Source organism: Botryllus schlosseri, chromosome 12 (assembly GCF_051294905.1).
Source record: "Botryllus schlosseri isolate E-star chromosome 12, Bs_hap1, whole genome shotgun sequence".
Lineage (NCBI taxonomy): Eukaryota > Metazoa > Chordata > Ascidiacea > Stolidobranchia > Styelidae > Botryllus > Botryllus schlosseri.
In genome coordinates this window covers 20,386,823-20,397,322 of record NC_137247.1, presented here as the reverse complement: position 1 = coordinate 20,397,322, position 10,500 = coordinate 20,386,823, and the positions used below count along the sequence as shown (strand labels likewise).

Genomic DNA, 10,500 nt, shown 5'->3' with positions numbered 1-10,500 from the left:
TGCTGTCGTTGCATTCGCGTTGAAATTGTCAGATCAAGGACTTCACGCAGGAACGTGCGTCTTACTACGAAAGAGCTAAGTATATCCACCCAGCCACACATTACGTGGGACTCAGGTTACAACTCTAGCAGGTATCAGACGTCACACCCTCCCATACCGCGAAAATATATAGTCCTAAATACACATAATAGAATATCTAGCGAATTTGTATAATGACTGTTGTTTATTTCTCGGAAGCAAGTTATTATCAATACATAGTCTGGATTTTAATATGTCCGCATAAAACCGTTCATATGATTTACAGAAGCCACGTAATGAATTATACCTAAAAATGATTTACTTAAGGATATCTCGACTCATGTGAATTACTAATTTTGAAAAATTAAAATATAGTGTATCGGAGCTTCGTGAATTTTTCGTAATGATTAATACCTGAAAATAATTTACTTACCAACATCTCGACTCATGTCCGCATAAAACCGTGCATATGATTTACAGAAGCCACGTAATGAATTATACCTAAAAATGATTTACTTAAGGATATCTCGACTCATGTGAATTACTAATTTTTAAAAATTAAAATATAGTGTATCGGAGCTTCGTGAATTTTTCGTAATGATTAATACCTGAAAATAATTTACTTAACGACATCTCGACTCATGTGGATATGTAATTTAAAAAAAATCAAAATATTGGCAAAGTTAGTTCGAATCCCTGAATACACATGACGATAGTCGAAACATCTTCCGATACGTCCTGATCTCCGCTTTCTATATCATAGAACCGTCCGCTATGTCTATTTAGCGGGGCCCCGAACTCCGCTTTCAGTATCCGTCCGCTATGTCATCTCATCGACGGGCAATCAGTCGCCAAATTGGCCTTGAACTTGCATGGCTGACTTCTCCGTTATTCTCCACTGCTTCGAAACATTTTCCGATACGTCCCGATCTCCGCTTTCCTTGTATTATATAACCGCCCGCTATGTCATCTCATCGACGGGCAATCAGTCGCCAAATTGGCCTTGAACTCGCATGGCTGACTTCTCCGTTATTCTCAACTGCTTCGAAACATCTTCCGATACGCCCTGATCTCCGCTTTCTATATTATATAACCGTCCGCTATGTCCATTTCGCTAGGTCCCGATTTTTTGGAATTAGATTGTCGTCAGTAATTCTCCATACAATAACAACAAAAAAGTACGTACATTTTACAACATTATGTTATTAGTAATCTGATACTTAATTCTGACCGTTAAATTCACATGAAGAACATGACATTGACAATAACCTGAAACTGAACTCGGTCAAAAACCAATCTTACAAACTGATAGGAAAGGATAGCATATTGCAGTGGTTCCCAACCTTTTTCATCTCATGCCTCCCTTGGCCGAAATTTAAGCCAAAATTCCCCCCTTAGGATAAATCTGCCCGATGATTAAAAAAGGTCATTTATACCGCGCAGCCTCCCTTGGCCGAAATTTAAGCCGAAATTCCCCCCTTAGGATAAATCTGCCCGATGATTAAAAAAGGTCACTTTTACCGCGCTAACACCTGTTGACTGAGGGAATAAGACGGGCGGTACTGAATGTTTGTTTCTAGCAGTGCTGTAATAACACTTTGTAGACCTCCGAAAACAATGGTCTTGGTCCCAATCAAACAAATTCTGGAAGGCTTGACTCAACAAACCCCCACACTTCCATTTGTGTTTTCGGCTTACCATGCACCAATCGCTAATACAGTGCTTTTCAATCTGTGTGACGGTTCGCACTAGTGCGAACGAAAAAAATTTTCAGTGCGAATGACGAGCGTTGTGCGAATGGTGCGAATGAAAAATCCGGATGAGTGCGAACGGCAAGCGTGGTGCGAATAAAAAATCCGGATGAGTGCGAATGAAAATTGTCTGAATTTCTCACTTTTTCCAACGTGGAATAAGTCAACTAATTTTGTCGTTTGGAAGCAACTCTAAAAACTTGTTGGTGAATAGGCTTTTCTAGTTCAGAAGTGAGGAACGATCCCGATGCGTGTACTTGTACAATGCAAAGTTTAAGATAATATTTCCGCGCGAGAGGATTACGTCACTGCATAGAAAAAAGAAGGAGTTGAATCGGTATTGGTTGCTCACTTGCTCGGGAACATACACCGTGTATGGATTGGATATTGTATACGGACCTTGTAGGAATGTAGGTAAAAGTAGCTGATGCCAGTGTTGACATTTGGCATGTTTGAATGCAAAATATTAGAATTTTGGCACACATTCATGTTGGTTAACAGGATAATTTAGCGTTTCTACAGCTATAACAATTAGCACATTAGATCTATAACAAGTTTTGTTTCCTCGTGTACCTCACCAAGGATTAGAGGCTGTTATAAATAAAATTATTGTAAGCACATTAGCGTCTTACGTCCAATAAATAGTTATCATGCATCACATCGAATTATCAAGTCACTGGGCACTGGGCAGTTTATGTACTGACCAGTGCAATGGCCTGTTTGTAATATGAACTCCACAATTTAGGCTTAGACACGCTTCCCTGTTCTTGGACCGATGATCTCAGGCCAAGTCTAGATCGTAAAGGCATAGGCCTATATATAACATATTGATGATTCCACTAGGCTTGCCGATTCATAGGAAAAGTTTGCCTAGTTCGTGTTCGTACGAATCGTACCGCCTTTGTACAACAAACTTTGTAATACTCCGAACTCTACCGGTTTAGCTTGAGCAGATGAGCACTGAGCAGTGACCACCCTCTGCAGAGCAAAATCAAATTCACCAAGCCGTATGTCATGCGATATTCCTTATGCAGCCTAATTAGACTGTTGAACCTTATAACTCTTTATGCATAAGGATATTTGTAATAGTAAAGATAATTTGGAATTATTTTAGTCAGTTTTTCAATAATGTACGATTGACCTAAGAGCCATCTCGCAGTTGGCTGCCCGGGCCGATATAACTGTGTGGTAATCATGAATCTGATGTGAGTAATAATTATTCAAGAAGGTGAATGTGTTGGCTTTGACAACACGGGGATGCCGAACGTTGTTATTGAAAGATATGTTGATTCGTGTACTGCATAGATAAGAAGTGAATTAAGCCTAAGCTTATTCATAAACAACAGTCCATTCCTGATTTTAACGTCCACCGTGCCATCCAATCGTCTAACATTAGAGTTACCATATTTCGGAATCGGGAAAGAAGGACACTATTTCAAAATTTTCAAACACAGAATACCGGTGGAAAATCCTGAAAAAGTAGTAAATTTTTACCACTTCGTAGTCGGTTGACTAAAATAAAAAAAGGTCAACTTTCGCTCAGCTCCCGAAATACCCGCCGCAGCGTCACGTCGGTGCTGATTTACGGCATCTCAGTCGAGTTTTGCTATAAATTTGACCAGAATTCCTAAATAAGAGGACAAAATCTCAAAAAGGAGGAGATTTTCAAAAACCCGAAAAAGGAGGACAAATCCTCCTAAAGGAGGACGTATGGTAGTCGTATCTCACAAACCTTAGTACGCGTAGCATCTTTTCGAATGTTGTCAGAAAAATGAACCACAAGCAGGTGCTAGTCGCAACATTAATGCTACGATTCAAGTGCAGTTTCACTATTTTGTGCGTTCTAAATGCAAACACATTCACATCGCGATGACGTAACATTTGGATTTAATGACGAAGTGATATATTGTTGTGAGTGAATATTGTTCTTGTGTTCGCCCGTTAAGCTTCCAAGGAAATCACTGCGCGATACCCCCGGAAAATACAACTAACTTCTTGAGAACAACGAGAGTGCGATATCTGTGATTTTCTTACTGCAGGGATTTTAGTGCTTGATTAGTCAATGATACGATGCGCTGAATGCAAAATAATGAATCTCTGTACCTCCAAGAAGCTCTTCGAATACAAAAGTGATAAGTTTCTTCATTTTATTTTCGTGTACTAAATTTCGGCTGACTGGTGCGAATGAAATTATTTTTCAAAAAAAAGTGCGAATGGAGCTCAAAAATGTTGAAAAGCACTGCGCTAATATAACTGTTGTGAAAAATCACTATGCATAAATTTACTGGACTTGCGATTTTTTCTCAAGTTTGCGTATGCATTTGGCCAATAATATTGGTACTTTCATATATAGGAGGGTTGACCAGACTAGAGTCTGAGTCACCAATTCCTGATGACTCGACTCGACTCGAGTCATTTTCTCAAAATACGGAAGCGACTCGACTCGACTCGAGACACTTTGGGTATTGACTTGACTTGGACTGGAGTCATTGTTCATGACTCGAACCAAGCCATATGATTTGAGACTATAAGACGGCCAAGACCGACATTTTATTGTAATTTCGAAGAACAGTAAAGTGACCAGTGTGACCACCCTATTGGAATTTCGTCTATTGATCCTGAGATTTGACAATGGGACAAAAAGCTGCTCAAAGTGAGGAAAATTAGTATATCATAAATCCAAATCATTCAATATCACCAAGCAGTGTTGACTGGAGTGTGACTTGGACTCGGACTTGAGACATAATACACTGACTCGGACTCGGCCCTCTGCTCGGTGACTTGAACATACTTTCAGCAAACAAAAAAAAACACAAGGAGCATACGTTCGGATATAACTGGTTGACTACATGACAGTTCAGACATGAACAATTTAGGAAATCCAATTCTAAAGTGGAATTCCTCCCTAAAAATTGCAAAATTCCCCCCAAGGGAATTCCTCCCCGGTTGGGAACCACTGGCATATTGTAACCGCTCGGCTCCGGAGCCATAATGACTCCGGACTATCTGGTTGCAAGACCAGTCATGCGTAGGGTAGCATGCGGTATGCGGATTGGATTGGAAGTATTGATGTGTTTATTGTGCCTGCCTTCGTTGTAATATATCCGTCGAATCTGCAATGTGTATCTGGGTCCAGTCGAACCTGAAGTAACTTAGCCGCATTCAGTCAGATAGCTAGGACTACGACCAAACGGCTAAAACACGTCTCAGCTCCCCGGACCGTCAAGACACCTAGTGGTAATCTACAGAAATAAAATCAAAGTTTTCACACTGATGTATTCGAGTAATTCTTTTCCAACCATGCATGCCGGGGCATGTTTTTTTAACAAAAATGCTTGACAAAAAAGTAGCCACTCGTGACTAACTGCATATCGACCACTGTCACACCCACCGTGACAAAAGACTTGACGAAATATCTCCCGTTTCCGACCCGTAGAGCTCTTTATATCGAAGGTGAATTACAGAGGTTTGTGGTGATCGCGAGAAAACCCACGGTCACCGTAAACGTTAGTAAATTTCCCTCTTTATATGTAGGCGTGTTGAAGAGGTTTGTGGTGATCACAAAAACCCACGGTCACCGTAAACGTTAGTAAATTTCTAATAAATAGATGGCGCAAGATTATATCAATACTTTAGCTGCAGAGCACTCGACTGGGGATGATGTCTCTTGCAGCAAAAAGCTGGAAGGACACTTGTAGGGAACACAACCTCATAGATGTCTTCAGAACCAGACACCCCCTGAAGAAACTTTACACAATTAAAAGATTCCATCAAGAGAGAAGGATTGACAGGGTGTACTGCTCCAAAGAGATACAACAAGAAATACAAGGATTTGAATATAAAATTAATTTGATGTCAGACCACTTATACATGGGAATCTTGACAATTAGAAAACTTGAATCAAACAAATGGGGTCCCGGAATTTGGAAAAATAATGTTGAATTATACAAGAATAAAGCGGTTAGGTCTGAGATAACACAAATATACGAGTTATATGCAGAGCAGAAAAAAACGAACAGTCACATCACTGAGTGGTGGGACGGAATAAAAACCGTTATAAAGAACGTATTAATAAGGAACGGGAAAGAACTGAGTACGGAAAGGAAAAAAAGAATGAGAATCCTAACAGCCAAGATAAATAACGTAGAAAGGAATTCGGCAGAATTTCACGAATTAGTTTCGGAACTAGGAGACCTAGAGAAAGAAGACTTCAAAAAATCATTAATACAAACAGGTATTGGTGATAGAGAGATAAACGAAAAACCAAGTAAAGAATTCTTCGAAAGACTGAGATCCAAGATAGAGAAACAAAACATAACACAATTAGTAGATGATGATCAGAACTTGCTAACAGATGAAAAAGAAATAATGGGAGAAGTAATGAACTTCTACCAAAATTTATGGGGCAGAAAACCAACAACAGATAGGCACAAACAATGCCAATTTGTAGAAGAAGTAAAGAACATAGAAATAACAAAAGAACAAAGGGATATCCTTAACGGTCCCATTTCTGAAGATGAAATAAAGGAGGCTATCGATAAAATGCAGAACGGGAAATCGCCGGGCAGCGATGGACTATCTGCTGAATTTTATAAAGCCTTCTGGAAATTGATTAAGACTGAACTAACAGAAGTCATGAATAATGCCTTTTTGTTTAATCAACTATGTGAATCCTGGACAAAGGGCATGGTTAAAATGATTTATAAAAAAGGAGATAACAAAGAACTTAGAAACTACCGTCCGTTGACACTACTCAACACGGACTATAAGATTCTATCTAAAATAATTAACAGAAGACTGTCAGAGATCATGCCTAACATCATTTACAAAAGCCAAAAATGCAGCGTGAACCAACGCTACATTCATGACGCCACCCTGAACATTAAATCAGCCATCGATTACACCAAGTATAAAAAGAAGCCCTTATTCATAGCCAGTTTCGACCAAGAGAAGGCTTTCGATATGGTAAATCATGAATATTTGATGAAATTGATCGAAACACTGAACCTTGGGACAAAATTCCACAGATATATCGAAACGACGTATAAAAAAGCAACCAGCAATGTAGTGGCAAATGGGAAGATATCGCAGACAATCAAAATCAAAAGAGGAATAAGGCAGGGCTGCCCAATGAGTATGTCACTGTACGCCATTGCGGCAGACCCCTTGATAAGAAAAATAATAAAAGACGAAAATATCAAAGGTGTTTCGATAGGCAATCAGGGCGAAATGAAAATGCAGCAGTACGCTGACGACCTGACAGCAACAGTAACGGACGAGGAATCTATAATAAAAGTCCTGCAGCATCTGCAGGACTTTGAAAGAGCCACGGGCCAGAAAGTTAACAAAAAAAAGACACAAATCCTTGCGACAAACAAGGAAGCGAAGAAAAGAAGGAGAAACCCAGAGATCAACGAGGTCTACCACGAACAAATTAAGGTACTGGGACTCCTCCTAGGGGAGAAGAACGTAGAGGAGATGTGGATGAGAAAAATAGCCAAAGTTAAAAACATACTTAACTTATGCAAAGGAAGAGACCTTACCTGGATTGGTAAAAAGAACGTGCTTAACAGCTTGGCAACCTCGCAGATTCTGTATGTGGCGCGAGTGTATCCACCTGGAAAACAACATACAAAAGCACTTAACAAACTGTTCTTTGAGTTTCTTTACTACCCAGAAAAGATGGAGACGATATCCAGGATTAAACTAGCCTCAAGTAAAGAGAAGGGAGGCATGGCAATTCCATTCCCAATATGGAAAGCCACTACTAGCGACATAATGAAGATGAGAGACCTAGCTAATATTGACACACCAGAAGAATTTTGGCAAAAACACGCAATATATCAATTAGGAACCAAAATCATCCAAATCAATCCGAAACTGTACACCAACAGCACCCCGCACAAAAATGTACCAAATAAAGATTGGGCCATAACATGGAAAAAATACAAAAATCTGAAGTGGGGAAGAGAACAGCTTCAAGAAGCTAACTTCAAAACAATATATACTACATTAACAGACATGCGGGAAGAAAAGGAAGACACGATCACAAACATCAATTGGCTAGGACTTAACAAATCAAAGAAAAACAGAGAGATACAACCAACAAATAAAGAAAAGATTATAAATTACAGAATAGCACAAGACGGATATAACTTTGGAACGAACAAAAAAAGACGTGGAATGCTAAAAATAATAAAAGGGAAAATGGAAGAACACAAATGCAAATACTGCAAAATAAAAGAGGAGACGGTAGACCACGTATTTGCCGAGTGCACAGTGACGCTAGCGGTTCTGAGAGGCGTGGAGAGAATCCTGGAATTGTCACCTGCAAAAAGAGAAATGATATTAATGAACAAGCTGAATTCAGATGGCTTGGTACTTACATTGTTATCAATCTACAAAAGAACGGTGTTGACACAAAAACAACACCTTGACATCGAAAATATGTACTTGAAGGAAGAAAAGAAATGGAGAAGAGACGCAATCAAGAAAATCATGGGGAAACTGTTGCAGAGATTCAAGCTGCACGAAAATACCCAGAAGAACAAAGAAATAAAGAGTTGGACGGAAAAAATAACAACTTTCCTGTCCAAAGAAGAATGAAAAATTGGACAGGAAATGTGAATGCCTTCCTGTCCAAAATGAACGAAAACGGACGGGAAAAGGCAACATACCTGATGAGACGACGTCGACGCCTGATGAGGATTGACGAAAGGATGGGATGATGGGAAAGGATGGGATGATGGAAAAGAAGATGGAAATGGAAAGATGCGCGGCGATTTCATGTATTCAAGCATTTCATGTTATTTTGTGCCGCGCGCGTAAATTAATTTGCATTTTTTTGTATTGAAATTATATGAATGTAATAAATATTCGGCGTATAGCCAAAAAAAAAAAAAAAAAATGATGTCTCTTGGCCACAGACAGCTTCAAAACAGGATCCTCTCCCAGGCTGGAGTAGGTTCAGAGCCTCACTGACACTTGCTGTTTGGTGTAACCACGCCCATTTCGGAGTCTGAGTCGCTGTGGCAAACCTTCCTTTCTTTCTGCTATCTCCTCTACTTCTCTCTGTTATTTCAACTTCTCTTCTTTTCCAACCATGCATGCCGGGGCATGTTTTTTTTAACAAAAATGCTTGACAAAAAAGTAGCCACTCGTGACGAACTGTGCATATCGACCACTGTCACACCCACCGTGACAAAAGACTTGACGAAATATCTCCCGTTTCCGACCCGTAGAGCTCTTTATATCCAAGGTGATTTACAGAGGTTTGTGGTGATCGCGAGAAAACCCACGGTCACCCTCACCGTAAACGTTAGTAAATTTCCCTCTTTATATCCAGGCGTTTTACAGAGGTTTGTGGCGATCGCGAAAACCCACGGTCACCGTAAACGTTAGTAAATTTTAAAAAAATAGATGGCACAAGATTATATCGAATCTTTGCCGCAGAGCACTCGACTGGGGATGATGTCTCTTGGCCACAGACAGCTTCGAAGCAGGATCCTCTCCCAGGTTGGAGTAGGTTCAGAGGTTCACTGACACTTGCTGTTTGGTGTAACCCTCCTATTTCGGAGTCTGAATCCCCAGTCACTGTGGCAAACCTTCCTTTGTTTCTGCTATCTCCTCTCCTTCTCTCTGTTATTTCAACTTCTCTTCTTTTCCAACCATGCATGCCGGGGCATGTTTTTTTAACAAAAATGCTTGACAAAAAAGTAGCCACTCGTGACTAACTGTGCATATCGACCACTGTCACACCCACCGTGACAAAAGACTTGACGAAATATCTCCCGTTTCCGACCCGTAGAGCTCTTTATATCCAAGGTGATTTACAGAGGTTTGTGGTGATCGCGAGAAAACCCACGGTCACCCTCACCGTAAACGTTAGTAAATTTCCCTCTTTATATCCAGGCGTTTTACAGAGGTTTGTGGCGATCGCGAAAACCCACGGTCACCGTAAACGTTAGTAAATTTAAAAAAAATAGATGGCACAAGATTATATCGAATCTTTGCCGCAGAGCACTCGACTGGGGATGATGTCTCTTGGCCACAGACAGCTTCGAAGCAGGATCCTCTCCCAGGTTGGAGTAGGTTCAGAGGTTCACTGACACTTGCTGTTTGGTGTAACCCTCCTATTTCGGAGTCTGAATCCCCAGTCACTGTGGCAAACCTTCCTTTGTTTCTGCTATCTCCTCTCCTTCTCTCTGTTATTTCAACTTCTCTTTTTTTCCAACCATGCATGCCGGGGCATGTTTTTTTAACAAAAATGCTTGACAAAAAAGTAGCCACTCGTGACTAACTGTGCATATCGACCACTGTCACACCCACCGTGACAAAAGACTTGACAAAATATCTCCCGTTTCCGACCCGTAGAGCTCTTTATATCCAAGGTGATTTACAGAGGTTTGTGGTGATCGCGAGAAAACCCACGTTCACCCTCACCGTAAACGTTAGTAAATTTCCCTCTTTATATCCAGGCGTTTTACAGAGGTTTGTGGCGATCGCGAAAACCCACGGTCACCGTAAACGTTAGTAAATTTTAAAAAAATAGATGGCACAAGATTATATCGAATATTTGCCGCAGAGCACTCGACTGGGGATGATGTCTCTTGGCCACAGACAGCTTCGAAGAAGGATCCTCTCCCAGGTTCGAGTAGGTTCAGAGGTTCACTGACACTTGCTGTTTGGTGTAACCCTCCTATTTCGGAGTCTGAATCCCCAGTCACTGTGG

The 10,500-nt window shown here is 40.5% G+C and overlaps 1 long non-coding RNA gene across 1 annotated transcript in view; it reads right to left on the bottom strand.

The window, feature by feature from the left end:
- Positions 1-10,016, bottom strand: part of LOC145451877 (uncharacterized) — a 110,193-nt gene extending 100,177 nt beyond the window's left edge. The window contains exon 1 of the long non-coding RNA XR_013919109.1: positions 8,694-10,016. This is a non-coding gene — a long non-coding RNA (uncharacterized LOC145451877). The remainder of the gene's footprint in view (positions 1-8,693) is intronic.
- Positions 10,017-10,500: the final 484 nt, after the last annotated feature.